The 27,351-nt window shown below is 49.8% G+C and overlaps 1 long non-coding RNA gene across 1 annotated transcript in view; it reads left to right on the top strand.

The window, feature by feature from the left end:
- The first annotated feature begins 2,388 nt into the window (after nt 1-2,388).
- Nucleotides 2,389-27,351, top strand: part of LOC118981499 (uncharacterized) — a 325,802-nt gene continuing 300,839 nt past the window's right edge. Inside the window, exon 1 of the long non-coding RNA XR_005065352.1 lies at nt 2,389-2,481. This is a non-coding gene — a long non-coding RNA (uncharacterized LOC118981499). The remainder of the gene's footprint in view (nt 2,482-27,351) is intronic.

The raw sequence follows: 27,351 nt of genomic DNA, 5'->3' as shown, positions 1-27,351 counted from the left end.
CTGTGCGGCAGTAGCTTCCCCGAAGCTTTGGCAAGCAGTGTTCTTCGCTTCGCTTTGCCTCACGTGAAGCAGACTGGACTTGCCACATGGAGTGTGCTCTTCAAGAATGAGAAGTGGTTGTAGCAAAGCAGTTTTATTGCAGCAAGAAAAGAAGATGGAACTTGCATCCAAAGCTCGATCTCCTCTAAGGAAGTCATAGCCACTGCTTATATAAACTACTTGGTCAGTTACGTGTTGATTTATTCTATTTTCTGTGTGTTTTGTTTTTTATCCTTACCTGAAGACATGCTCATTGATTTTAGAGAGGGGGCAAGGGAGGAACAGAAACATCAGTGCAAGAGAGAAACATCGATCGGTTGCCTCCTGTATGAGCCCCAACCTGGGACCAACCCACAACCCAGGGATGTGCTTCAGCTGGGAATCGAACCAGTGACCTTTCATTTTATGGAGTGACACTCCAAGCAACTGAGCCACAGCAACCAGGGCAGATTTATTCTTTGAAGTCAGCTCCATTTATCCAGTTGAGTTTTTGTGAAACTAATCCTGTTTGGAGCTAGTCTGCAAAATACTGTGCTACAATTTTAATTCAGGAGATTTTTTTAAAGACTTATTTATTTTTAGACAGAGAAGAAGGGAGAGAGAAAGAGAGGGAGAGAAACATCAATGTGTGGTTGCCTTCCATGTGTCCCCCACTGGGAACCTGGTCTGCAACCCAGGCATGTGCCCTGACTGGGCATTGAACCAGTCATCCTCTGGTTGCAGGCTGGTGCTCACTCCACGGAGCCACACCAGCCAGGGCACACTGTGCTGCATTTTACCATTCAACAAGAACAGCATTTAGTAATAATGGCCCAGACCTTGAAACGGTTATCCTATCTATCACCCAGATAGCTGAGAACATTACAAAGATCAGCTCTGCGCCCCTAGGTTCAAGGGTGAGGACTGGGAGCTGCCGCCCCCTTCAGGCCAAAGCTATGCCACAGCAGGGACAGAGTGGGGGAAGGGCAAGCAAAAACATCACACAACTTTCTATTGCTTCAAGTGTGGCTTCTTCTTGATTGGGTGTTTCCTTGGTTGCTACAGACCTTTGACTGTTTCCATAGCTCATACGAGGTTGCTTTAATCAATTTTTGGTTGTTATTTGATGTGTCCCTGATAAAATAAGGGCTTGGAGCTTCCTAGTCTGTCATTTTGCTGACGGCACTCTTCATTATCATCTTTGTGACTCCTTTTAGCCACTCCTGGCTGCTGAATGTCCTTCACAGACCAAAAGGAAGGCATACAGCATGGTCACACATGTTACAACCGATGAATTTCTCCCATGAGCAGTATCTATGCTGCTCAGGAGAAACAAGCTATGAAGAACGATTGTATGTCACCCTGGCTGGTGTGGCTCAGTGGATTGAGCTCTGGCCTGGAAAACAAAAGGTCACCAGTTCGATTCCCAGTCAAGGCACATGCCTTGGTTGCGGGCCAGATCCTTAATTTAGGGTATGCGAGAGGCAGCTGATTGATGTTTCTCTCACACATCAGTGTTTATCTCTCTCTCTTTCTCCCTCCCTTCTCCTCTCTGAAAATAAATAAGAAAAATCTAAAATAGAAAGAATGATTGTATGTAAATAGAGGCCTAGAGAAAGCCAGCTCTTCCCTCCCGACTGCTGCTCCCAAACATTGAACAACTCTGTCCCAGGATATCTGGGCCAGGTGGGGATTTGGCCGGGGTTGCTCTGAAGCGTCTCTCACTCTAGACAGGCAGCTGTGAAAAGAGTCATCTTTTGTGAAAGCCAAGCCCAAGACAGGGCATTTATACCAGTAGTTTATTTGGAAGGTTGCAGAAATGGGGAATGAGAGAGAACGAGAAACAGAAAAAGCAAAAGCCAGCATAAGAGTGTTGCATCAGTGTTGCTGCTGTGGACGCTGGGGGCTCAGCTCTGCTGGACTTCCCCACACTGCACAGAGCCATCACTCCCCGGAGAGCTGGGAGGCCAGGGCATCTGCTACTTGCAAGGAGTTGCCTCGGTGGGCACTGACTCCTCAGAGCCGCACATCCTGTGTCCAGTGGGCTCCTCCCTGTCTCAGAGGTGTTACAGTACAGGTGGGGCAGTGGTGGGCTCTGACACTGGACAGCGTGCGTGCACTTGGTTACAGTGGTGCTCTCTGATGACTGGGGAAGCTGACGCGGTTGGGCAAGATGGAGGGTGTTGCTGGCGTGGCAGTCCGGCTACAGCCTCAGGAGTATGTGTGTGCGTTGTTCTAGCAAACAGAACTCAACAGTGCAAATGTAGACCCTCATCTCTTGTCTTCTCTCTCTCTCCTTTTTCCTTGTCACGTTCCATTCATTTAAAAAGAGTCTTAGGCCTTGGCTGGTGTGGCTCAGTAGACTGAGTGCCAACCTGCAAACGGAAGGGTTACTGGTTCGACTCCCAGTCAGGACACATGCCTGTGTTGTGGACCAGGTCTCTGGTTAGGGGCGTGTGAGATGTTTCACATATCAGTGTTGCTCTCCCCCTGTTTCTCCCTCCCTTCCCTTCTCTCTGAAAATAAATGAAAAGAATAAATAAATAAAGTGAGCAAAACTAGGCAACCAAATAGAAAAAAATAATAAATAATCTTAGTACTAAAACAATACAGAAGTAATTCTGTGCTCGTCTAAGCCGCTGCTGTAATCTAAGTTGTCCCCTGTTTTCCTAATGGCTGGTAATCAGAGAGATATATCTCAGCCCCAGAGGAAAGCTTAGCATATTCTTGGGCCTCTCGGGGCTACTGTCTGTGTGTCGAGGCAGGGGACCGGGGAGCCCCCAACAGCACCATAGCTGCTGGCTGACTCTGCACTGGTTTGCATTAGCGTCTCTATGGGAAATGCAACACCAAGGAGGTGCCCGGGGACCCTGCCCTTCGTGTGCAGCCATTCATTCTGACTCTTTTCCCTCAGGATTTCTTTTGGCTGAACAGCAAGCTCTCTGGGCTCTGCAGCAAGAGAACATCACTAACGTAACAGAAACCCTGGGCAGCTGCTGGAAGGTGGGGATAGCTCATGATGAACAGCTGCGTGAGGTTTGACCTTCCGAGAGACAAGCAACACCACCATCGGCTGGCTTCCATCTGGATTTAGTGCAAATGAGGCATAATAACAATTAAGCAGATGTATTTGGAAGGGAAGGAAATGACCAAGGATTTCACTGGGAGTAAGGAGAGGAGGTAAAGGAGGAAAGGAATTTTATGAATGACAGTAGAGAGAACTTTTCCTAGCACTGAAAGAGGTAGAAACTAGTAGGAGTCACAGGCTTTACGAGAGCAGAAAATTTCACTGTGCTCATGTGATTCTGTTCTGTTCCACGGCCCACCTGCAAGAGCATGAGAAAGCCCTGTAGCTGTATGAACGTGGCTACGTGAAAGGAAAGAAGTCAGAGGAGAGGTTCTGTTCTGAAGACAACTGGGGACACCAGGTCAGGCAATGTGGGATGCTTACTTGTGCTGGGTATTTGGTGGTAAACATACTGGTGAAGATGTTCTGGGAAGGGTTGTCAGGACTTGGGGCTTTAAATCTTGGGACAAGAGCTTTTTTTGTAAGATCACATGAATTTCCTCAGAAACTGCTTATATCAGTATAATAAAAAGGACAAAAATAATCTAGGCAAAAACATTAATCACAGGATGTGGGGAAAACAGACACGTGTGGCTGTAGAGAACTGTAAATGAACTTGGGTTGCCTTCCTTAAGCAATGCCAGCAGCAGGTCTGCAACTTGCTCTCTCAAGCCAAGATGCACTCTAAGAGAGGAGAAGGGAAGAAAGACTTCCCCTCACCCCTGTCCCCAAAGACTGTAAGAGTGTCTGGGGTAAAGTGACTACAGTTTATTCATTTCTTCCTCAAATCACTCTTATAATGTGGGGCTCCTAGTAGTGGTATATAAGTGTTCAACTGAATTATCTCAATGGCCCAAGTTCTACTTGGATTAAGCAAATTAAATTATGTGCACCCTTACTACCAATGTTGAATTCTGTGACTTTATTAAGCCTTCCCAGTGTGTTTAGAAATAGCGTCTAAGAGAAGTTGACTTAAAACCATTGAACTGTGGGCATGTGTGCTTTATAGCACAGTTTAGTGATAGAAAGTATGAGTTTTGGTGTCAGATCTGAGTTTCTGGCCCCACCATTTACTAGTTGTTTGTGGAAAATTTGTTTAGCCTTTTTAAAGCTTAGTTTCTTCAGTTATAAAATGGGTATGATAACTGTATGTATCCTATGGAATTATGGTGATAAAATAATACTCATAGAATACTTAGGATGGTATTTTGCAAGGAGAAAGCAATCGATATTAGTTGTAGTTAATCATCAATAGCTTCTCCCATCCTCCTCAGCAGCATCACCTAGAACAGGGCTGAGTAAACATTGATCCTCCACCAGTTTTTATAAATAAAGTTTTATTGGAACACAGCCATGTTCATTTGTTTATATATTTTCTATGGCACCTTTCATGCTACAAGGACGGAGTTGAGTAATTGTGACATGGCCAGCAAAGCCTAAAACATTTCCTATCTGGCCCTTTAAACAGTTTGCTACTTCTGATCTAGAAGCAAGAAAATCCAGAAAGCTGCTTATATTTTTCTTGAGCTTTAATTACTGGGAAGTCATAGCTTCCGTTGGAAGAAACTAGATGGATGAACCTGTGTCTCAGCAGAATGTTGTATTTTCCTCACAGGCTTCTAAAATACACTAAGAAGCAGAGATAAACAAATGCCAAGAGTGAAAGGTAACATCCTTTTGCGTGAACACTTCACCCAAAGAGAAAGAACAGAGACAGAATCTTTCAGTTAAAAAAAAAAGTCCACGGAAGCAAGCAGAGAACTCCAAATGAATTAGAAAACAGTGATTTTCACGACCTTTGAGTGTATCTTAAGTTATTTTATTGAAATAGAAATACTTGTTTCTGAGCCCAGAGATGTAATAAGGTGAAAGTCTCACACACAGCAGGAAAGTTTTTGCACTCAGTAACAACATAGTGTTTGTTCTCAGGATTCTTTTTTTTCTCCTTTAAATCAGAGGGTTAATACAGGCAAATAGAGTTCGTTAGAATTCCCATTTTTCTAAAATTGCCTTTTTAGACTCATAGAAGTGAAAACAATCTTCAAATTCACTTGAAAGAAAGGAGGGACTAAAGTTGGAGACTTAGCAACAGATTAGAAAGAGAATGAAAAAGGGCCAAAAAAACCACAAAAACCCCCACACAAAAAAAACCCAAACCAAAAAACTAACACCTCAAAGTTAGATAAAGTTGCTCTGGTGAGATTCTCCTAAAAAGAAGGAGAGAAAGATGGGGGTAGAATTGCCCAGGGAGAGGGGTTGGTGTGACTCAGAGTGAGAGGCCAGGCCAGGAAGGACCGCAGGACAGAGTCAGGGTCAGCACTGAGAAGCTGGCCAGCCTCAGCCTGCCTGTCCGGCTGTCACAGGTGCTGTGGGGCCAACAGAGCAGAGTCAGGTTCCCATTGTCCTCGGATGAGAGGGCCTGTCTCCTGCCCAGCAAGCTGTCAGATCAGATGACCTTCTTGTTTCCCATTGATCATCCAGAGGTTTGCTTTTCTTTTCAAACTACCCCAGCTAATTCCCACTGTTCAGGTTAAGGACAAGGATTAAACAGAGAGTGGGGGCTTGGGCCACTGTGGGCTTGGACGTCGTGTAGAAAGAAATTTCCCCGGGATCTGTACTGGGTCCGAGAGGTGATGCAGGGTCAACACAGGTTCTAGGTCTCCCCCCAGACTAAGACCATGATGTAACATAGCCTTGGGGCACACGAGGCTATGTTAGGAACCACTAAGATATTGACATCCAAAAGTTTCGAGAATTTCTCTTCTGCCTCTTAGATTGTCCCAAAGCATATAACAGCAACCAGGTGTAGCACTGAGCACAGTGCCCGCAGCCTCAAGTTCAAGGCACAGTAGCTGCGGTTACTGTCATCGTTGAGGCCAGACTAAACTTTCCGGGGTTTGCTGCTCAGTGAAGACATCTTCTTTGTTTCCTCACAGCGAACAAGTAGAAAGCACTTAATCTCAAAAGTCAATGTAGCCTTCAGACCCTTGCTCCTAGTGAGTTCTTATCCCGATTGACCCCTTCCCCTCATCCTGGGATGAACCTTTCATGTGGCAAGTTGCAGGGGCCACTGCCCAGGGCCCCTCAGGAACTAAACGTGTGTCACCTCTTCTGCTCTGTGTTCCTAATTCCTGAATGAAGGCTCTAAACCCCCACTCATGACTTCCTCCACCAGCTCTTCCTTTCCTAGAAAGACTATGCTTGTTCTTTTGTGCATTTGCAAGATAAAGGGAATGTAAACATTTAAATAATAATGTCTTTTTAAAGGCATAATGGGGTTAGTTTGGGTAAAACAATCCATTTCACATCATCTGCAGAAGAAATCCAGTGTGTTCTGGAGTTCATTGGGGTCCAGAGAATATTCGATTTTATAAGATATTAAGTTTTTATTGAATTACGTCTTTATTCAAGGCATCTACGGAAACTGGAAGTTTAACTCAGTGATCTTTGGGCTAGTAAAATGTAAACCATAATGAGAGTCTTTAGATGAATCAGTTCTTTTCACAAAGGCTGCGTTGGGGCCTTGGAGGCTGCCAGATGTTGGTGTTCCTCAGAGATGGAGTTGTTGGCAGCCGCTGATTTCTACAAATAACCAAAGCAAGCTTGCCTAGGACCCCGGAGGGGCCCAGTGCAGTGGGATAGGTAGTGGAAGAGGACTTGGGAACACTAGGTTCCGGCTCTGGCTTTGCAGCTAATGGCTACAGCTCCTGAATTTCTCTGGAATGCAGTTCTATCATCTGCTAAAATAAGGGCATAAAGCAATTGTCGATTCCAAAATACTGATCTGACATCAAACTAGTTACTTTGAATTCTGCAGGGGAAACTGTTAAAAATACACATTTCTCAGCATAAACCTGGAGAGAGCTTAACTGTCCATGAGCAGGGGGCTGGTTAGTCAGTTATGGCGCACCCAACCACAGTGCTTTTTCAAAAGCATGAGCTGGTACAGAACAGCCCCTGGGTAAGACTGTTATGTGAACAGAGCAAAGCGCAGAGCAGGGTGCATGGGAGATGTCCTCCCTGTGAGTAAAAGCACCCGTATGGGCCATAGTCATGATTAGATTTCTGTTTGCTGAAAGTATTACAAGGAACTCTTCACAGTATTGACCTCTGGGAGCTCCAACAGCTCTACGCAGTAAGATATGGCCAACGATGGTGAGATGGTATCCGTTAAGGGCTGAATCACCTGGCCTGCTCTGATACCCTGTTTCCTTGGTGCCCTTCCAGGTGGGCCTATAATGCATCGCAACAAGTAGATAACTTGGCCTTGGGGGAAGGATGCTGAGTTTAAGTCATATACTGGTTGAGTAATGTGAAAGTATCCTCGCTTCTCTGGATCTTTGTGTTCTTCTCTTTGAAACGGGCGAATAGGACGAGCAATACAATCTGGTGGCTCTAGTTTAATCTGCATACTGTGTATCATCTACCAGACAGGCACACTCAAACAGAAAAATGAACAAAGAACAGGTACTAACTCGGCAAATGCGTTTAAAGCACTGTCTTCACTACGACTTTTCTATGGGGAATGGAGAAGAAGTAACCTGTCCATGGGAAATGGTAGGCTCTCGTATGAGTGGTAAAACATACTCACATGAATCAACTAGGAAACAATAGGAGGCTGCATATGAACAGCCCTGGGTTTCTCTCTTTGGTGTGGAGCTCACTTTAAAGTATTTGTTGCTTGAAACTGAAGAAAGCCAGCCTCACAAACAACAATAAAACCCAAGCCCCTTGGCCACACTGGCTCTGATCCGTAAAATAAAGTCTTAGACAGATAATCACCAAGTTCCTTGGGTGTGGTAAAATTCTATGATTCTGCAATGTCTGAAATTAGGTCAAACCTGAGGAGACTGTTTCCCTGACACCAGATTCCTCCTGGTTCTGTCTCCATCTCCAATCGTTGCTTTACACCTCTGTTTAACTCCTGTGCACAGCCCCTCCCCCAGCCAAGGATAAAGCCAGAGAGAAAGCCGTGCAGTGGGACAGGGAACTTGGCTGGGGGCAGCCAGGTGGCTGTCGGGCCTGCCTAGTCACAAAGACCCCAGTGAGTGTGGGGAGCAGCACATGTCAGGGGTTCTGGGCAGGTCAGATTTGACGCCTCACTTGACCCCATTGGAAGCTAGAGTCTGATAAAGACATGATTGAGCTGGGGACTTCTCCTGACAGCTTAACAGATGGCTGTAATTAGGGGCTCTACTAAGGGTGTGTGGACACATAGATCCCATTGTAGAGGGGCTAAATGCTAGAAAGGTCAAGGCCAAAATGTGGTATGAAAGCAGCTCAAAGTTTTCCAATATGCAGGAGGAGGCAGTCTGCAGGGAAACGAGTTTGTTGAGCGTGATGGGGGATTCCCAGATCCTGGGGGTTCCTGGCCCCAGAGGTTCCTTTCTTGGTGGGTCTGTGTAGCAGAGCTTCGAGCCCTCGGGCTGTGGCTTCAGACACCAACTCCGTGAGAGTGGAGCCAAGAAAATGAACTTTCCAGCCTGAAACGACGTTCTGTGGGGAAGGTCTCAGAGAGCAGCTGGCTTTTTCTCCTTCTCCTAGAACCTCTCTCCCTAGAATAATAATAATGACCAGAACATGGGCCTAAATTCTTAATGTTAAATTTAATGAATACTTGTCAGGTCTGTTTATGCTTTGTTGTCAAAATGATGATTAATGGAAGTGGCTTAATGCTTTCTGAGACTCTTTAGGCCTTTTTCTTAGAAGCAAGAAGTCACCATGTGCCAGCCATAATAAGATCCAGCTTAGAACCATCAAAAATACAGTGAGTGACGGCAATAATGTTCTCATAAGGGCAAACAACAGCTCACGGTTTGGGCAGAGACCCAGGGAGCCAGCGAAACTCCCAACCATGTAGGGTTATAGGCTAGACTTGGAAATACTCTTAACCTGGTCCCAGCTCTCAGGAGTTCATCCCTGGTGATGTTGGTAGACATCTTGAAGAAGATTCGTGAATTCCTCCAGAATTAGATAATCCCACAGTTGGAAGGGATTTTGGAGGTCATGGAGTCCAAAGCTTAAATCGTGTCTCCGATATTTCTGCCAAGTAGCTGACCTCCTTTCCTGCCAGGATCCTAGTAATCACAGGTCCTACCTATTCACATAGCCTGCCTCTAGTTGGGCAGCCACGAGTTTAAAAAAAATAAAAACAAAACCCGAAAATCTCTTCCTGCTATTGAGCAAAATCTGCTTCTTTCTCTTCCCACTGACTGATCCCACTGTGTCCCCTAGGGCCACATAACACATGACCAAGTCCTTGCTATATGTGCAGCCGGGACTGGCTGTGTGACTGGTAGGCCCCAGGGCGAGAAGGGCAATGCGGGGCCCCTTGTTAAAAATTATTAGAAATTTCACGATGGGGACAGCAGAACATTCAGCTGCGTGTGGAGCCCTCCTGGGTGCAGGGCCACATGTGGCCATCCAGCAAGCCTGCCCGAATGTGACTGTTCTGTGCTGTTTCTGAATGACTGGACTTGGTGGAGTACAGACAGGGAGGAGCTTTGCCTCTGCTCCACTAGTGTTAAATGCTTTTCCAATTCCTTCTGCCTTCTTGCAGAACCCATGAAATATTCTGGTCATTTCAGACACTAAAAAGTCCAGCACCATCTTTATCAAACTCCAAGCTCCCATTGGTCACTGCTTCTGTACCCCCGCCAGGGCCCATAGAAACTGTGGAGCCTGCAGAAGCTGCTTCTCCTCTGTGTCCTCCTCGCTGCTCCTCCCACCACCCACCCCCCTCCACCCCCCTCCCCGTCCCTACCCTTCACGCTGCCTTTGGCTCCTTGGGGGAGAAAGGCCATGGGGAGGAGAGGCCCTCCTTCCCTCAAGAGCAGATGTGACCCGGAACAGGCAGCCCCCCATGGGGAGGCCCAATGCTGCTTCGGTGTTTCATGGGCACTTTTCTTCAAAACAACAAAACCGAAACCATTTATTCATTTACTTTTAGAGAGGTGGAAGGAGGGAGAATGAGAGGGAGTGAACACTGATGTGAGACAGAAACAATGACCTTGTCGAACTGGTGGTCTTTGACTTTGCAGGATGGCACGCAGCCAACAGGGCCAGGCCAGCCAGGGCTCATGGCCACTTTCCTAGGTGCCTTTGAGCCCCTTCCCCTGGGAGCTCTGAACTGCAGGTTTTGGGGGGGAGGAGGTGCAGTTTTCCCCTTTGGCTGGCTGCTTGTGACACTGTCCCAGCCCATGGATAGTGGTGTACCTCAGTCCTCTTCTGCTGGGGTCACCCACCCTGTACCCCCACTTTGGTGTCCCCTTGCTTAGAGAGTTCTCAATCAGCTTCACAGCTGGGCTCTCCCCTTGGCAGCCATATCCTGACCTTGGGAAATATGCATTTTTCTTCTGCCTCTGGTACAACTCACTTCACTGCAGCTTCCTCTTCATTCTGCCAACGCAGCCCTCTCCCACCTGAAGCCATAGTCTCTTTCCTTCAGCCTTTATTCCAAATGGGAGCCAGATACCAGCACTACCATCTTCCCTAATTTTCAGGGACACATGGCAAACCTGTTGGGAGGTTCTTTAAAGCTCATCTTAGTGGGCGCTCAGCAGTTTTCTCTACACAAATATCCTTCCTACTGGATCCTTAATCTTTCCTGTCTTCTGGGGGTGGGAGACAGGCTAATGTGAGCAGGGAAAATTCTTGGCCTACCACCTTTAAATTTGGGGTGTTGACACCTATTGTATGTGGGGGCAACTTTTCCCCACAAGTCCCCCCTTCCCCCATTTGCCACTGATGAAAGTGAATACAGGTAAGGGTCAAACAACAGATAGCATTCAAAGAACTATGAGGGCTTATTCTCAGTCAGGGTCAGATAGCTAAAGAGCCATAAAACTTTGAGGAACAAACTTCTTGCTTGGATCCTTATCATTTAAATGAGAGCATTCTAAACAAAGCAGGTTTCATGGGATTTTACATATTCTTTCTTAGGCCTGATCACCTGGGGAACCCGCCCTTTGCAGCACAGGTTTCCCATCATAGGTTTTCAGGTTTAAGTGGATTAGAGCCAGGAGTGCTTCTCCTAGATGGAAACCGGGACGCAGGCTATGTCAAAATAATGGGGGGGGGGCAGGGGGGCGAGGGTCCATCACTCCCTCTTTGTTGCAGCCCCCCAAGTCTTTCCATGATGGTCTCCCAAGTGATCATGTCTGGCTTAGGTTGCCCCTCTCTGAGGGGTGATACTCATCATAGACTAACTGACCAAGCGTTGGGGGTAGGGGATGGAGCAGAGATAAGCTTTGTCTCCTTAGTGGCTCCCATTCTGGAGGTCACCCACTCAGCCTTATCCAAGGGGGGGGTGGTTACAATTCCTGAAACCAGGCAGAGCGGTTCCCAACAATTGTACCATAGTGTGAAGCTTTAGGAGAAACAGACAGTGAAATCAGAGACACCCCCCTGGAACACCCTGTCATACACGTAATGCATCTGAGAACTACTGCTGTGGACGGAGGGCTTGTGTGCCACCCCCACCCAATTCCTGTGCTGAAGCTCCAGACCCCCGTGTGAATGTGTTAGGAGATTGACTTTGTGTACAGATAATTAATGTCAGTGAGGTCATAAGAATAGGGACCTGATCTGATAGGTTTAGTGCTCTTATAAGAAGACACTAGCAAGTTCTCTCTCTCTACCCTGTGAGGACACAGACAGAAGGCGGACAACTGCAAGCCAGGAAGAGAGCTGTCTGCAGGAACCCAATCAGCCAGCACCACGATCTTGAACTTCCAGCCCCACAATGGAGAGAAGGCGAATGTTTGCCGTCGAAGCAACCCAGTATTCTGTTGTGACATCCCGAGGGCAGTAAGTGCTGCCTCTTCAATCTGGGAGTCTCCCATCCCCTCGCCTTTCCCGGCAGACCAGAATTTGTTGGCTGCCTCTTTGGATGGACTCGTGTTTGCTTACACAGTGCGGTCACGTCTTTCACCGACTGTTGTTCTACAATAAGGTGAACATCTGATGCACCACGTCACCCTGGAGAACCTGTTTATTTGCTCTTTAAATACAAGTATGGGATATGAGATAGGAAGAGATGATGGAGTCAGGCTGGGCCCATAAAACATAACTAGGCTGGCTCTCTTTTCACATGATTTAAACGGTAACTTTTTAAAGAATGGAATTTATTGGGGTGACAATGCTTCCTAAAACCATACAGGTTTTTCCTCGGCTGGTGTGGCTCAGTGGATTGAGTGCTGGCCTGTGAACCAAAAGGTTGCCAGTTCGATTCCCAGTTGGGGCACATGCCTGGGTTGCAGGCCAGGTCCCCGGTGGTGGGTGTGGAAGAGGCAACTACACACTGATGTTTCTCTTTTCCCTCCCTTCCCCTCTGCCTAAAAATAAATAAATAAAATCTTCAAAAATTTGTTTTAAACGCTAAGAAAAATAAATTTTTTTATAAAATAAAAACAAACCATACAGGTTTCAAGTGCAGAACTTAAAAACACACCATCTGCATGCTGCAGTCATGTGCCTAAATCATGGCTTTAGACACATTCATTTCTCGTCTTATTTCACCCTTTAACCCTCCATGCTGCATTTTAAAGTGCAGGTACAGAAGTTAGATTTACAACTCTTTTAATTGTCTTCAGATTCAATTCTTTGTTCCAACATTCATTGATTTATTCAAAATGACTTGTCAGCCTTAGAGTGTCCCCTCCCACATGTATTCATTGCTAACGGAAAGCCAGTAACATTTCGGTAGAGACGAGGTGGACAGCACCCTGACCGAGTGATCGCTGTTGCGTCACCACAGTAAGTCACAGGAACACCTCGTACTCCTGACAGGAGGCACTGGGAGGGACAGAACATCATGCTGGTGTAGTTTTACCAAAAATATATATCCACCATCTCACCCCAAGAAAACATGAGCAGGCCCTACCTGAGGAATATTTTCATATTATTTTATAGTAACTGACCAGAACTCTTCAAAAGTGTGAAAACCATAGAAGACAGAAAGACTAAGGATCTCTCTCACAGATTGAGGGAATGACGGGATTCTGGCTCAGGAAAAGGACATCAGTGGGTCTGGTTCTGGCACCAGTTTTGATGTATCCACACCACCAGGCAATGAATTCAATTCTCCCTCTACCTACCTGGAGCCAGCGCCAGGTCCCACAGGCCAAGGGCTCAGTCCTCCGAGACTGTTCCCTCCCCCCTTCAGAGGTCAACTGCAAGTCCAGGTTATCACCTGTACTTCTGGCCCATGGCCTATAGGTTGGAGGTTCCCAGGACCCCCTCATCCAGGTCCACTGATTTGCAGGAGCAGCTTGCAGAATTCAGGGGAATATTTGCTGGCATTTATCAGTTTATCAGAGGACATAACTCAGGAACAGGCAGATGGAAGAGACAGATGCATAGGTTACAGTCTGAGGAGATAGCAGGAAGCGTCCATGCCGTCTTCAGATGTGCTGCTCTCCCAGCACCTCCCAACCCTGTGCTTTGGGGTTTGGGGATGCTCCATTACACAGGCACAGTTGACTAAATCTTCGGCCACCGGCCACTGGCGACTGAACTTGACCTCGAGCCCCTCTCCCTTCTTGGACCTGGGGCATAAGATGGGGCCGAAAGTACAAACCCTGTAATCACAAGGTTGGTTCCCATGGCAACCATCCCCCACCTTGAGGTTACCTAGGGACTTTCCAAATGTTACTTAATTAATGTAACAAAGGACACTTTTTTTCTTATTTTGGGCTTTCCTTACAGGAAATTCCAAGGGTTTTTCAGCTCTGTGCTAGACATGGGTCAAGATCAGAAACATATTTCCTATTGTAAATCATAACATCACAGTGGGATAGCTGATGAACTTGAAATAATGCCTGCAGATTGGTTAGGCATGTTGGATAAGCGATAATATCCTGGTTTCAATAATTTTACTATGGTTTTATAAAATGTAAACAGAAGAGGAAGGTGGGTAAAGACTATGTGGGAGCTTTGTATTATTTTTGAAACGTTTTCAAAGTCTATCAATATTTTAAACAAAAAGATATAAAAATACATTTACCAAGTACCTATTCTGTGCCAGTCTCTGGGCTGGGAAGGTGGGTGAATAAGAGGCCCCGGACCCTGCCCCAGCAGCTTGCAGCTGGGTCTGCAGGAGGACAAGGGCAAGTTCATTCTTAGCAGGGTTTCAAACAGGGTTTTTAAAGGAGATTTGAAGTTTAGTAAAAGCGTCCTGGCTGCTGAGAGGCTGGCTGACTACAGGGAACAAGACCAGAGTCAGAGAAACCCTAAGAGGCTGAGAGGTCATCTAGGCAGATGAGGGGTGTAAAAATTGGCACCGACTGGGGTCCTTGTGAGTTCCACTTCCCTCTAAGGGAAGGAGGAGGGGGAGTCACGTGAGCTCCCATGGGAAGCCTGGTTCTGTTGTGCGCCTACACAAAATGCCTGGGAGCTGTACGGTGACCCTCATTTTCTTCGTGGATAACTGAGGCTCTATAAGGCTCTGGGGTTCACCCCCAGTCAGAGAGGGGTAAACAACATGCTGCCGTTCAAGCCTCTGTCTGCCTGACTCCAGAGCTCACCCTTTCTTTACAGTCAAACATCACATGGGATCTGATCTACTTTCTCTCCCTGTCAGCTCCATGGCCCTGGCGAAGGTCGTGCGGGAGATTCACAGCCTAGAGGAAAGCAATCTTGCTAGCGTCCATCTGAGGCTGGCCACCCCGGTCACGTGCAGAGAGGAGACTGCTGCCCCTCTGGGGTGCCTCTGTGTGCGGGCACAGCACTGGGGGCTCAGGGGTGATGGAGAGCCTGCTCTGCCCTGTTCATGTCCGGTTCTGTCTACAGATTTCGCAATGATCTTAAATTACCGCTCACTCAGGTTTGTGTACGTTCTTCTTCACACTCAGCTGTTTCTCATGTTCAACTTAAATGTGAGTTCAAAGTAATTCACAAGATGGTCTTAGATTATAAATGAAAGAGACCAGCAAAGTAGGAACATGCAAAACACATTAGGCCTCAAGTTATACAGTTTTATGTCATCGTTAAGTCTACAGACCCATTCTCGTTTGGTCTCTCTCCTGTGCTTGGGGTCATCATAACATCTCCTTGGTTTGGTGTGCGTTTTTTAAAAGATTTTGTTTGTTTGTTTATTTATAGGGAACAGGAGGGAGAAAGAGGGAAAGAAACAGTGGCGTAGAGAGAAGCTTAGATGGGTTGCCTGCTGTAACACACTCTTCAGGGACCAAACCTGCAACCCAGGCCTGTGCCCTGACCAGGAGTAGAACTGGCGACCTTTCCTTTTGTGGGACAGTGCCCAACCAGCTGAGCCACTCCTGCTAGGGCTGTCCTCGTTCTTTCCGGTGAGGTTCTGGATATTTCTTTTCAAGACCTCCCTCTCTGTGAGCTCTGATGCCTTCCCTCCCCTCCCCACAAAGAAGCCCCCTTTCCCTCTGATCACGAACCCCCCCTCCCAGGCTGCGTCATTTCCCAGGTCTTTTCCTTACTCACACTCCCAGAGGCCTGTAGCTGCTCTCTCCATAAAGGTCCCACCGTGGCTCCCCTCCCTCCACTGCCTCTCATAAAGGAACTCACTTCTCACAGAACATTTTAGGACCAACCCCAGGAAATCCGTTTTGTTCCCTGAGATACGGGTGAAGGTAAACTGGGTTTTGTCCCCTAGAGCAAAAATTCCCATCAGCTTAGTCCCCATGAGGACCCAGGCCTTCCAACTGCAAGCAAATAACAAACCTTCTACTCAAGTTCCCCTGGGACCAAGACATTTACACAGAGGTTGCCCGAGAACCTTCTAATCCTCACAACTGGGGTGTTTACCTCTAGAAGCAGAGTCATTCCTAGGTTGTCAGGTCCACATACTTAGCCGGAGCTCAGTGCCGATGGGCCTGTTGGGAATTACTGGGCTACTCATCTGGATGCATGCAAAATAAGATTTTATACAGCAGTCTGGGCCAGTTGTAAGCAAGAGGAGAAATTGGTTTTTAGCCAAAGGAATCAATTTTTTTAAAGATTTTATTTGTTTATCTTTAGAGGGGAAGGGAAGGAGAGAGGGAGAGAAATATCAATGTATGGTTGCCTCTCATGAGTCCCCTGCTGGGAACTGGCCTGCAACCCAGGCATGTGCCCTGACTGGGAATCGAACCGCGATCCTCTGGTTCACAGGCCCGCGCTCAATTCACTGAGCTACACCAGCCAGGGCAGAAATCAATTTTTAATGATGGAAACTTTAAGTACCATGGTAGCAGGGGGTAAAATTTCCTATGGGAGGCACCGTCTTGCAAACATTCTTGTTTTGTCCCTGAGGGTTACAGACCTCAGAGTTTTCATCACCTCCATGCAGTCTGGTACAGGCGAAGGTATCATAAGAACTTTCTGTGTTTGATAGTGAATGAAACAGTTTTCTCAAAATGCCTTCGTTGCTCTGCCTATTCATTCATATGATCAGCCAACATTTGTTTACTCGGGCACCCCACATTCAATGTGAGGAAGAGTCCTGCCTTAAAGTGGTTTAGACTCTATCTGGGAGGAGCAAGTCGGAGGTGAACACATAACTCCGGCCACGCCGGCAAGTGCTGTGGTTAAATTGTGCGAGAGAAGCCAGGACGGCGGCAGCACAGGGACAAGGCTGTGTTCCTCCTGAGGGATTCTGGGAGGTTTCCTGGAGATTGTTTGGAGGGGGCATTTTATCACTTTTGAGAAGGGTGTGTTAGGCAGAAGTAGGGTGAGCAACCTTCCCGGTTTGCTTGGAACCTGGCATGCGAGACTTTGGGCACGCTAAAACCCAGACTGAGCTGAGGGGCCCTGATGGTGGGTCACCTGAGGGAGGGGATTGGGGGCCACGCACAAACATGGCTAGGAACTTACAGCCATTTTTGTAATAGAGACCTATTCTGTGTAGTCAATGTTCTTTTGCTTTTTAGGGTGCCCTCTTTTGTAGACCACCAAGAACTTCCCTTGTGCCCTGGCCGGGCGGCTCGGTCGGTGGGAGAGTCATCCCATACACCAGAGAATGTGGATTCAACCCCTGGTCAGGGCAGAAACCTAGGTTGGGGATGTGATCCTGGGAGGGCACGCATGTGTGTGGGGGTGTTGAGGGGGGTTAACTGATTGATATTTCTCTCTCTCTCAAAAAAAATCAATGAACATATCCTATGGTGAGGATTAAAAAATAAAACAATGTCACTTATTCTAAGATATTTATAGTGACAACTGCAGTATCTACTTTGTCATATAAAATATATCTCACTTGCTCTTCTAACATATGAAGTCCTTAAGTGGAAACAGAGAATTAAGGTCTGTTGTTACCTTTGTCTTCTCTTTCCCCTTTCTGCTCCCCCTTCTTCCGACTTCCTCCTCCTCCCCAGTCTTCCTCTCCTTCTCCAGCACGAAGCTCCTTCTAAATTCTTTTTCGGAAGAAGCGGCGGAGCAGCTGATTGATCCCGAGAATTTTGTTCCAGGGTCTCGGAAGCAGTGGCACAAGGACTAACCTAACAACAGGGAATGAAACAAGCCTATTTAGAATCTCAAAAAGAAAACGAATACCTCGCAGTGAACTCACAGTGAACAGTAATAACAACGACAGCGGTGGCGGTGGCGATGCAGTGACAGCATGTGGATTTTTTTTGGGAGCCGCCCAGGGCTCCCCCACACTCGCTCACACTGCTCGGTGGGGACACTGCTCGGTGGGGACGTGCCAGGGCCTCCAGCCCTGCACTATTGTCAGAAGCCATCAGTTTGGTCACAGTAGGTTCGGTATCTCCCGCCCTCCCTGTTAATGACCCTCAGTGTTGGTGGAGATTCACACCCTCCCTCTTTCGGAAGCTAGAGTGAGCGTGGAAACGGTCTCTTTCGTGCCAGTGCCCCAGAGAGGAACAAACACGTCTCTCGCTGATGTATTTGCTCAGGTGCCGTTTCCCATCTCTGCACCTGGGAAACCACGTGGACAAGTAGAACTCTGGGCAGATGAGGAATAGAACTAGAGAGGTTTCAGAAGTTGTGCCAACGGGCGCGGAGTGTAGGGAGGGGCTGAGATCAGACCTCCAGTGCCCCTCACAGCACCAGCTGACCAGGCGTCTTCAGCAGCGGTGACCGCTGCCCGTGGGAGAAACAGGAGAGTGGGGCCCACCAGGCAGCCGCAGGTCCTCGACGCGGGGGCGTGAGTGCTGGATCCACCAGGGGCCTTGGGCACTGTGCCTTTGCTGGCTTCCTGATGAGTGTATGATGGGAGAGAATCGGGCGGAAGACCAAGGATTCTGACTCCTCAGTGCGCAGCGACCTAAACAGGGAGAATATGGTCCCCTTTCATGCCACCGGTTTTAATAACCGTTTTCCCAGGATCCCTCACAAAGCTTCTGTTTTCCAGGAAATAGCTGGTGTTCCCCGTTTTCTCTTTCTTATTTATTTGTTCATTGAAGATTTGGGGAGACAGTAGGTATGTTACGGTTTAACATCAAACATGTGTGGGTTCTTCTGGCTCTCGCTCGCTGTACAATCGTGGGAAACTGGTTCAATAACTCAGAGGCTGTTCTTTCTCATGGAAGAGTGGCAGCCCAGACTACACCAAAAATGTGCAGGGCAGAGCCTGGGGGCGTCGGGACCGTCGGGTCCATCCCAGCCGCTCAGGAGCTCGGGCCAGCCGCCGGGGCAGCCACTACCTCCAAGGAAGGCTCCAAGGTTGCCAGTTGGCTGAGCCGAAAGGAAAGCACACTCCGAAGAGTCTCTCATTAGCACTTTAAGTGAGTTACAGGGCCAGGCACGTCTGATTGGCTAGAACCAGTCACATGGTGCCACCCACCACACAGGCCTGGGAAGCACAGTTCCCACAGGTACCAGGAAGGCAGAGAGCAGGAAATCTTTGGCAATTAGCGCAACGTGTAAAGTACCTAGCACTATGTCCAGCGCGCTCCGAGAACTCCGGCCACACTAGCTCTTCGTCAGTCTGCATCTGTTACATATAAAACTGGCCTATGTATTATTTCAGTATATTCAAAAGTGCTAAAGATGGATAATTAACTGATGTATTATATTCTCCCTTTCAGAAGTACCTACTGTTTCATGCAAGCTTCTGAGAAACGTCATATTAAAATGCAAGGACTGGATCTTGCCAGTGACTCAGGTGGTGGGAAGGGTTAGGTTTCCTGGGGGAGGGAGGGGGCAGGGTCTGGACCGGCCTGCACAGCCGGGTAGGGTCTCAGCAACAAGCAGCCGAGGACAGCGTCTGATGCGCAGCACAGAGACCCCGAAGAATCTGTCAGGCCTGGGGATTCCTTGCGCCCCTTTATTTATTCATTCACGTTTTCATCACACGTTTACTCACTGCTTCGATAAGACTGGGGATGCATCGCTGAAGAAAGAAAGCAAAGGTGCTGCCTCCAGGGAGCTTGCATTTCATCGGAAGACCTTGGAGAGCAGTGGGAAGGAGCACATGGCCGCAGGTGCTGACAGCTGTATCTGGGTAGACCCGATACAGAGTGTTGGACAGGCTCAGGCTGCAGAGGGCAGGAGGTGTGGCTATTTTTAATCTTCCCCTAGGATATGTTTTTTAATAATTTTAGAGAGAGAGGAAGCAGGGAAGAGAGAGAGAAAGAGAAACAGCGGTGTGAAAGGGAAGCATCTATGGGATGCCTCCCCTACGTGCCCCAACCAGGGACCGAAACTGCAGCCTAGGTACGTGCCCTGACTGGGAATCAAACCCAAGACCTTTTGGCGCACGGGATGGCCAGGACAGGGATGGAGGGAGCAGGCTCCACGGAGATGGAGAAGAGCATTCCAGACGGAAGGACAAGCCAGGTCTGAGGCTGAGAGGGAAGAACCTCTGGACGAGCAGAGGGAGGAGTGGAACGGGGGCAGCAATGGGACCTGGGAGCAGGGGCCGCAGGGACACCGGTCCTGGTTCCGCCACTTGCCCTGGTTCCTGCTGCTGGCAAAGCAGGGACGGGGATGTGAGGATGGCCTGGGAGGTGACCGCTGGGTTTGATCCCAGCTCTGCCCCTCACTAAACGGAGGAGCAGGCAGGTCCCCCAGCCTCTCCATGCTTTCCTTTCCCCTCTGTAACGGGGGACCCCTGATTCGTGCCCTGTTTGGGAGCTGTAAAGGAGTTATTCACGCAGAACGGTGAAACCAGGGCTTGACGTGCTGGGACCCCAACTGGGTGTGACCCATACCTTTTAGACCGAGCTGCCTCCCCTCTGTAGGGTCCGGTACCACTGCCCACAGGCTTCAGAGAGATGGGTTCCTTAGGCTCTTCATTCAAAGGTACTTTGTAAGTCAGATGCTCAGCTGCCTGTTTTTCTGGGGAGCATTTCATGTCATTTGTTCCCTTCTCAGGAACTAAGTTTTTTATTTTTAGTTTGTTATTGCCCGACCCCATCATAGTCCTCTGGTGGGCTTCAGCTTTACTTGCCTTTGCCAGCCCTCGGTGTCACCTGCTGACTTCGTTCCTTCTGGGAACTTCACACAGCACTGCACTGTGTTGATCGAAAATGTCCTCTCCATGAACTGCGGTGGGCTGGCAAAAGAGCAGAAACTGTAGAAAATAAAAGTTTGGGCTATTTTCTGTTGAAAGACTAAGTGTCAGGGAAAGATGCCATTTGAACTAAGGGGACAGCAAGTCACAGATACTTAAGGACAGCCCTCCCTGCAGTGTTGTCCAGGATGCCAACAAAGCACGGTCCGGTCCACAGGGCCCAGACGGCGTACCTTTGAGTTCCTCCCGTCTCCCTAGTGCCCTGTGTGTGGTTCCGAGGGCGAGGGTGACGGACGGCTGCTCACACTGGGAGGACGGGGTGTTTTAGGATGAGAGCGGCAACCAGGGATTGGTGTCTCTGAATGACCTCTGTGTGACACGTCAGCCCTAGGTGAGGTAACCCCAGGGCGCAGACTGAGTGAAGGCGCTGGGTCCCAGGGATCCTGGAAACGGCCTGGGGAAGGGGGATCGAAGAGGACGGGAGAGCCAGTCCGTGCCACCACTTCTGAACTCTGTGACATGAGTCTCCTGTTCCTCATCTGCAAACCATGGGTGTGTGCCTTCGTCTTGTTCCATAAATGGCAATACATGCCTTTATAAGTTTGTCACTTACCCTCTTACATAAATAATGTGCATATTTATCTCGCTAAATAAATACATGGCTGTTCTTCAATTTTCCACCTTGGCCAGGCCACAGCCCACTGAGTTTCCTGTATTTCTGAGGGAGGAGAGAGAGAACGACCATTCCTACAGGGGACTCCAGGCCCAGGAGACCCAGCCTGAGGGGTGGGGGGTGCGACGTCCAGGCATCTCCCCTCCAGCTCCCCCTTACCCTCGGGTTGGTTGCTTTCATCTCCACACGAGTGCACATTTGTGCACCGATAAGGAAGCACACCCACCCATGACACCAGTGCTCTCTGCAATGCCCCCTTTTCGGAGCACGCTGACCTCGAGCCTGGAGAGGAACGCCTGGACTGGTCCGCCAGCCCTGTCCTTGGCTCCCTTCTACCACCTCTCCCACAGGTGACAGCTGGCCATGCACCTGCTCTTTCTCCCCTCGCTGCCATCGCTCCAGCTGCCCCTCTGCCCACATTGCCCTTCTCAGCCTTCCTCACCAGCTGAGCTCCATCTAGGGTCACTGGAAGCCTTCACACCCCGCCCGATCTCCTTCCAGTGTGCCCCCAGCCCTCACTTCCTCCTCACAGTGACTTTGCGTGTCCACCCACACCCCTCCCCGACCTGTGGACAATGACTTTGTCTTTTCAAATTGCTGGAGCCTAAACCCACCCGGCCCTTCAGAATGTTCTCTCAGTTTAGTTGGTTGTACTTATCGAAGGTGGAAGAAGCTGCCGGGGAGAGAGAATAAACTATTTCCTTCAAGGTCTCCAGCAAAGTGTCAGTGCGGGGGTGGGGGAGGGAGCCTCTGGAACCCACGAATTCTGGCCCCCCATCTAGAGCTTTTGCATTGAATCCGGCTAGCTGGAGTGTGGACCTGCTTCGGGGGTTGGGGGGTGGGGGAGGTGTGGTGTTTGCGGGAACAGCGCGGTGTGTCCTGCGGGGATCACCCCTGGCACGCAGAGGCGCTCTCTGCCCCGAGCGAGGAAATTTACCGAGCGCCCCTAGCCTGGCCGCTGGTGCCTTGCTGGGTAAGGCAACACCGCCACCTCCCGGCCCGTTGCCACCTGTTGTGGCCTGACTTCGGAGGTCTTGGGCGCCCTCTTGTGGGCTTTCAGAAGATGCGGCGCGAGGGAACAGCGAGCAATGAGGCTCCCGGGGGGCCATTCCCTCCTTTGATGTTTGAGTCGTTCTGGAGCCTCAGAGGAGAGAGCAAAGTCTTATAGCAGCGCAGGATGCGTATGATATAATGAGCTGCCAGGCTTAGATGACGCGGCATGCCACCCCCCAGGGATAGACAGCCAGATGCTCCTCTGAGTGGCCCAAAAAGCAGTGAAAACAGTGGCGACTGTGGAGAAGGATGGGAAGGAAGTGGGTGGGGAAAAGAAGAGGAGGGAAGGAAGGGGATTCCATTCTGACCCTCACGCCCCGCCTTCAGGACCTCAGTCCTGGACAAGGCCTTTTCACAACAGCAGGACGGAGTGATGGGAAACCCTTTCCCAGAAGGGGTTCCGTGGCACTGCTGGTTTCCCTCGTCTGGGCCAGGTAGTAACACTCGTGGCCCCCAAATCTTCACTCAGCTTTGCCTTGTTCCTGACCGCCATGGATGGCCTCGTGGGGGCTGTGCCATGCCTCCTCCGTCAGCCATGTAAGAATCGAGTGCCAGCTTGGCTTGACATGCACGTCCCTGAAAGGCTTATTTTGATTTGGGACAAATCTCATGCCAACGTGTCTTGCCAAGAAATTATTGTTGCTGAACTGTTGGTTTTCACTGCTGTCAAACACAATCTTACCAGGGAGAGCAAGGGAGGGGTCACCATTGAGCGTGGATGGGACTTTCTCTGAACCCTTGGGAGAATTTAAAAAAAAAAGAACATCTAGAATGGCGGATTCTGATGAACACCACCCCCCATAGCGCTGCAGACGCTCACCAAGGGCACCGATGGGGTCCAGTTCATTTCAGTGGCCTACTGTCAGCATCTCACAGCTGTGCCCAGCAGGAGGAGCCCAGGCAAGGAAGCCCTGGAGCCCCTGCGAGGGGGATCGCCTCCTTATTCTACAGGCGGACAGTCCCTCCAGCTTCCGCCTAACTCACAGCGGGTGGGAAGAATGAGGAAACAATTTACCGTATCTACACAGGTCTAGGCTCCTGAGGGAACTCTGTATAGGTGACTCCTTTTCAGGAACGCTTTTCAAAATAGTTGGAGGCATGGGGAGGGGTGAAGTTTTATGCTACTGTCCCTATTCTCTTGTTTTTCTTGCAAACCCAGGAGAAAACTGAGAGCTCAGAATCAGTTCCGATGAATTGTCACATTGGACCTTGCTTTAGGAAGAGTTCACTATTGGAAGTCAAAGATGCTGACTTCCCGAGGGTTCATCCCATTCATTTTCCCTCCCTGGGGCTCAGTTTCCTTCTTCACACCACTCGGGGGGCTGACCTTTCAGGGACCTTTATCGTTCTAATGCCCTTTGACTCTTTGAAAGGAAGCCTCATTTCTCCCAAGGGTGACTGCTGGCTGTCACATTGTCACACATTACGGTTCTTAGTTTAGAGAGAAATGTTTACTTGTTCATGCACTTATAGCAAACAGGAAACGATCTACAACATTCCTGATACCTCGGGTGGGGGGGGCGGCACCAGCAACAAGCCGTGAATAAAGTGAGGCCTGGCCCTCATGGAGCTCCCAGTCTGCGGGGGATCCGACTCAATACAAACCCGATAAAAACGTGCAGGTACATGGTGCCACGCGCTACAGTGTGGTGTGACGGGAAGGCAATGGCTGTGAGTCCTACGTGCTACCAAGGAAAACAGAGCAGGGGAGGGACCTCGGGTGCGGAGTGCCCTTGAGACCAAGTGGTCAGGAAAGTCTCCAAGAGGCTGGCCTTTGGGAAGGGACCACAGAGCCAGGCAGTGAGCTGCCGGAAGCGCAGGGAGAGCCCATGCCCAGCAGAGGGGAGCAAGTGTGAAGGCCCGAGGCAAGTTACTCCCTGTGCCGGAGCCGGCCAGTTAGGGGATGAAGCTGAATCGCTGCCTTCGTCTTCAGGATGATGCTGGGCGGTGGGTGCGGTGGGTGCGGTGGGTCGTCATCAGAGAGCTAGTCCCTTGGGAAGGAAGAGCCATTTGGGGGCATGTTGCTAGACGCTGGGGGTACCAAGAGATAACCTACTGTCTTTGTTGCTGAGCTGAAGGACCCTTGGCAGGATGGGCACCTATTCCTAAGTGTGACGGTAAGGCGGGGGTGGGGAGGTGGTACCATGTTCCAATGTATGGTGCAGACAACAGTGGCCGCACGCAGCAAGAGGAATCAAATCCCGACCTTGAAGAAAGGGCAAGCTGAGAGGAGGAAGTTTTTCAGTGGAGGAAGGAGCGAGCAGTGGGAGGAGGTGGCGGTGGGCAGAGCCATGTGGAAAAGAGCTTGATTGTAACGAAAATGGCTCACAGCAGAGCAACAGAAAAAGGTGGAGTAAACAGGGGGAGCAAGGCTACAAGGACACACATGCCCCCTCTTTCTAAGGTCGGGCAAGAAGGTGCTTCTTTTCATTGCCAGTGCTATTTCATGATGAAAATGGTTAGGACTCTGATGCCCTTATGCCTTCCTGGGCAGGTCAGTGGTCTCCTTTGCCAGCCTCATCCTCTCCAAGTGCTGAAAGGGATGATTACCTCAGAGGCCACTGACCCCTTCTGCCTGCCCCCAGGGACACAGCTAAGGAAGGATGGCAGCTGAGCGTCGCCTCGAGTGACTTGTCTTTCATCACAGATATCCTGCAGGCTGGCTTCCGACCAAGCCTCTCCACCAGCGATCGCCTTCCTGCAAACCACGGTGACTTGTCTGAAGTGGAGCTTGTCTCCATCTCAGCCTGTGTTGGCCTGTGCCCACTGCTGGTATGAAGACCCACAAGACTGCATGTAGCAGGGCCCAGAATGGAGTCTGGGGACCGCCGGTGCACGGAGCACCATGGATGTGGAATCCTGCTGGGGCAGATTTGGGGCCCAGCCCGCTAGCGGCTCCCTGGCATCTGCCTGCTGTACCATCTATGAGATAATGTCTCTCCATTTGGGGACAGTGACATAGTGCCATCAGACCTCAGCGGCCAGTGTTCACATTCCAGGCCAAGACCAGTGTGACAGCAGGGAAACCTGAGCTGCCAGGGGACATTCTCAGGCTCAAAAATCACAAACCCGACAGGGAAAGGCACTTCATCAGAAAACAACCCCATTTGGGTTATTTTAATGCTCCGAATTCGAGCTGCCCTTTATGCGGTGCCCCTTCTGTCACGGGACTTCGGTGCCAAGGGACCCTGGGGGACAGCTTCCACTTGTTTTGAGCTGCAGAGCAAGGTCATGCCTGGTTCGGGCTCACGGTGAGGTTGCGCAGGCCCGAGGCCAGCCTGGCCAGGCCTGTGTTATCTGCACGCAGGACACGCAGTCAGGGGTACCGGCGGGCTCCGAGGCGTTGTGGCAGCCTCTGCTCCTGCCCCCGACAGGCGACTCTGGAAACGTCTACCCTTGTTCAGGGCACAACACAGCGGTGGCCAGTGCTATCTGGGCAAGTTCTTGGATCCTTCTGAACTTGCAGCTAAGAAAGAAGCAGGGACAGTTGTCCACCCCTTGGAGAGCCCACCGTCAAACAGTTAGTGCGCGGCCCAGACTGTGTGTGCACTTACTGTTTCTCGGGCATGTGCTGTGTGCAGTGCAGAACGCAGTCCCACAAAATGCAAGGCTTGTGAATGGACGGTCGCACCCTGGCCCGTGGCGCCGATGGTGACTGAGGCAAACGGCAGGAGAAAAGCCAGTATGCACATCAGTGAGTTGCCCTCAGGCCTTTCCTCTCTCCAGACCCCAGGCAGACAACCCCTTCCTCGGGAGAACAGGGGAGTCTGTTTTCAGGACGTCAGTAATACTAAGTGAGAGTCCTTGGTTTATCAGTTTTAAAAACTTAAAAGAGGGTTGCGTCCCTCTCTAGAGCGATGGAGACGTCACGGGTTAACGCTGAAAGGACTAACTAGAGCTCCAGGAGAGCTCGGTTCTAGACCCAGTGAATGGAAAGAGTTTGGGGGAGCTTTTCATCGAAACGTTGGAGGCTTTGGGGTCCCACCGGTCGATGAAGATAACATTGGTGAATGGCAGCAGAGACGTCACCCAGCCAGAAGTTGGGAGACCCGGTTGCAGCCTTGGCTCTGCCAGTGACAATGTTTATTGTGCACTGTGGGCTGGGAGTTGTTCTAAGGGTCCTAAGCCCTTAAGTCCTATGAGCCCTTTCCCCCACCCCGAGAAAGGCCACCTGGAGGACAACAGGACGGTGGGCTCCACGAGAAATTGGGGGCGGGGCTTATTCTTCAAATCTGCATGTATTCTTCATCAGTTTGACTTTGGCAGGCTTGAAGAGGAAAAAACGTAGGTTAGAAGGTTTTTATCTCAGAAAGAGCATCTCAAAGCTCATTTCCTTCCTTCGTCACGCTCGCTAGGCTTCTCCTCTCCCTTCTTCAAACTGAGGCCCAGAGGAGGCGGGGAACGGCGGCTGAGATGCGAGTCGGGGGGAATCTGGTCACTCGCTCACTTCCAGGGCAGACGTTTAGAGAACTTCATCCCTGTTCTAGACACTGGCCAAGAGTCAGAAGACTGGCTCCACTCCCACGTTTCAGAGCTGGGCGGGGCCTTGTCTGCTATCCATCCAGTCCAACCCTCTGTCTGGGAGGGAGGAGAACAAGACCCGGGGGAGTGAGGAGACTCGTCCAAGACCACCATGACTCACAACCGGAAGCCAGCTCTTCAGATTCCCTAGGCCCAGGGGTTCTGCCCCCTTTTGTCGCTTATTTTGTGGGTGATTTTGGGGTGAGTGGAAATATGTTCCAGATCCACATCATGTACCTGTGACAATTCCAAACAATGTCGGGTGATTTTTTAAAAACTCATCTTTGAAATGGCTCCTTCACTGCCTTTATAGGCCTGAAGAGCGGAGCAGGCACCATCTCTCTGGGTCTCCTGGGCACTAATAATCCCCTGGTTCCTTGGGGCAAGGAGAACTTCCTTTAGGACCCAAATCTGCACCCATTTAGGATGCCGGGTGCTCCTGCGAGCTGAGACAATCAATCACCGCCAGTAACTACCAACCCGTCTCCGCAAAGCTGGCTTTCTGCTGCCCTCTCTCCCTGCCTGCCCTCCTCAGAGACCAGTGGCAGAGACCCTCCCCGCCAGCGGGGAGATGATTCAGATCCTTTGATGGTG

Source organism: Sturnira hondurensis, unplaced genomic scaffold (assembly GCF_014824575.4).
Source record: "Sturnira hondurensis isolate 20B ecotype Veracruz unplaced genomic scaffold, ASM1482457v3 Scaffold0024152, whole genome shotgun sequence".
NCBI classification, from domain to species: Eukaryota; Metazoa; Chordata; class Mammalia; order Chiroptera; family Phyllostomidae; genus Sturnira; species Sturnira hondurensis.
Note: the sequence above shows the minus strand (reverse complement) of the source record. Positions and strands in the feature narration are given on the sequence as shown.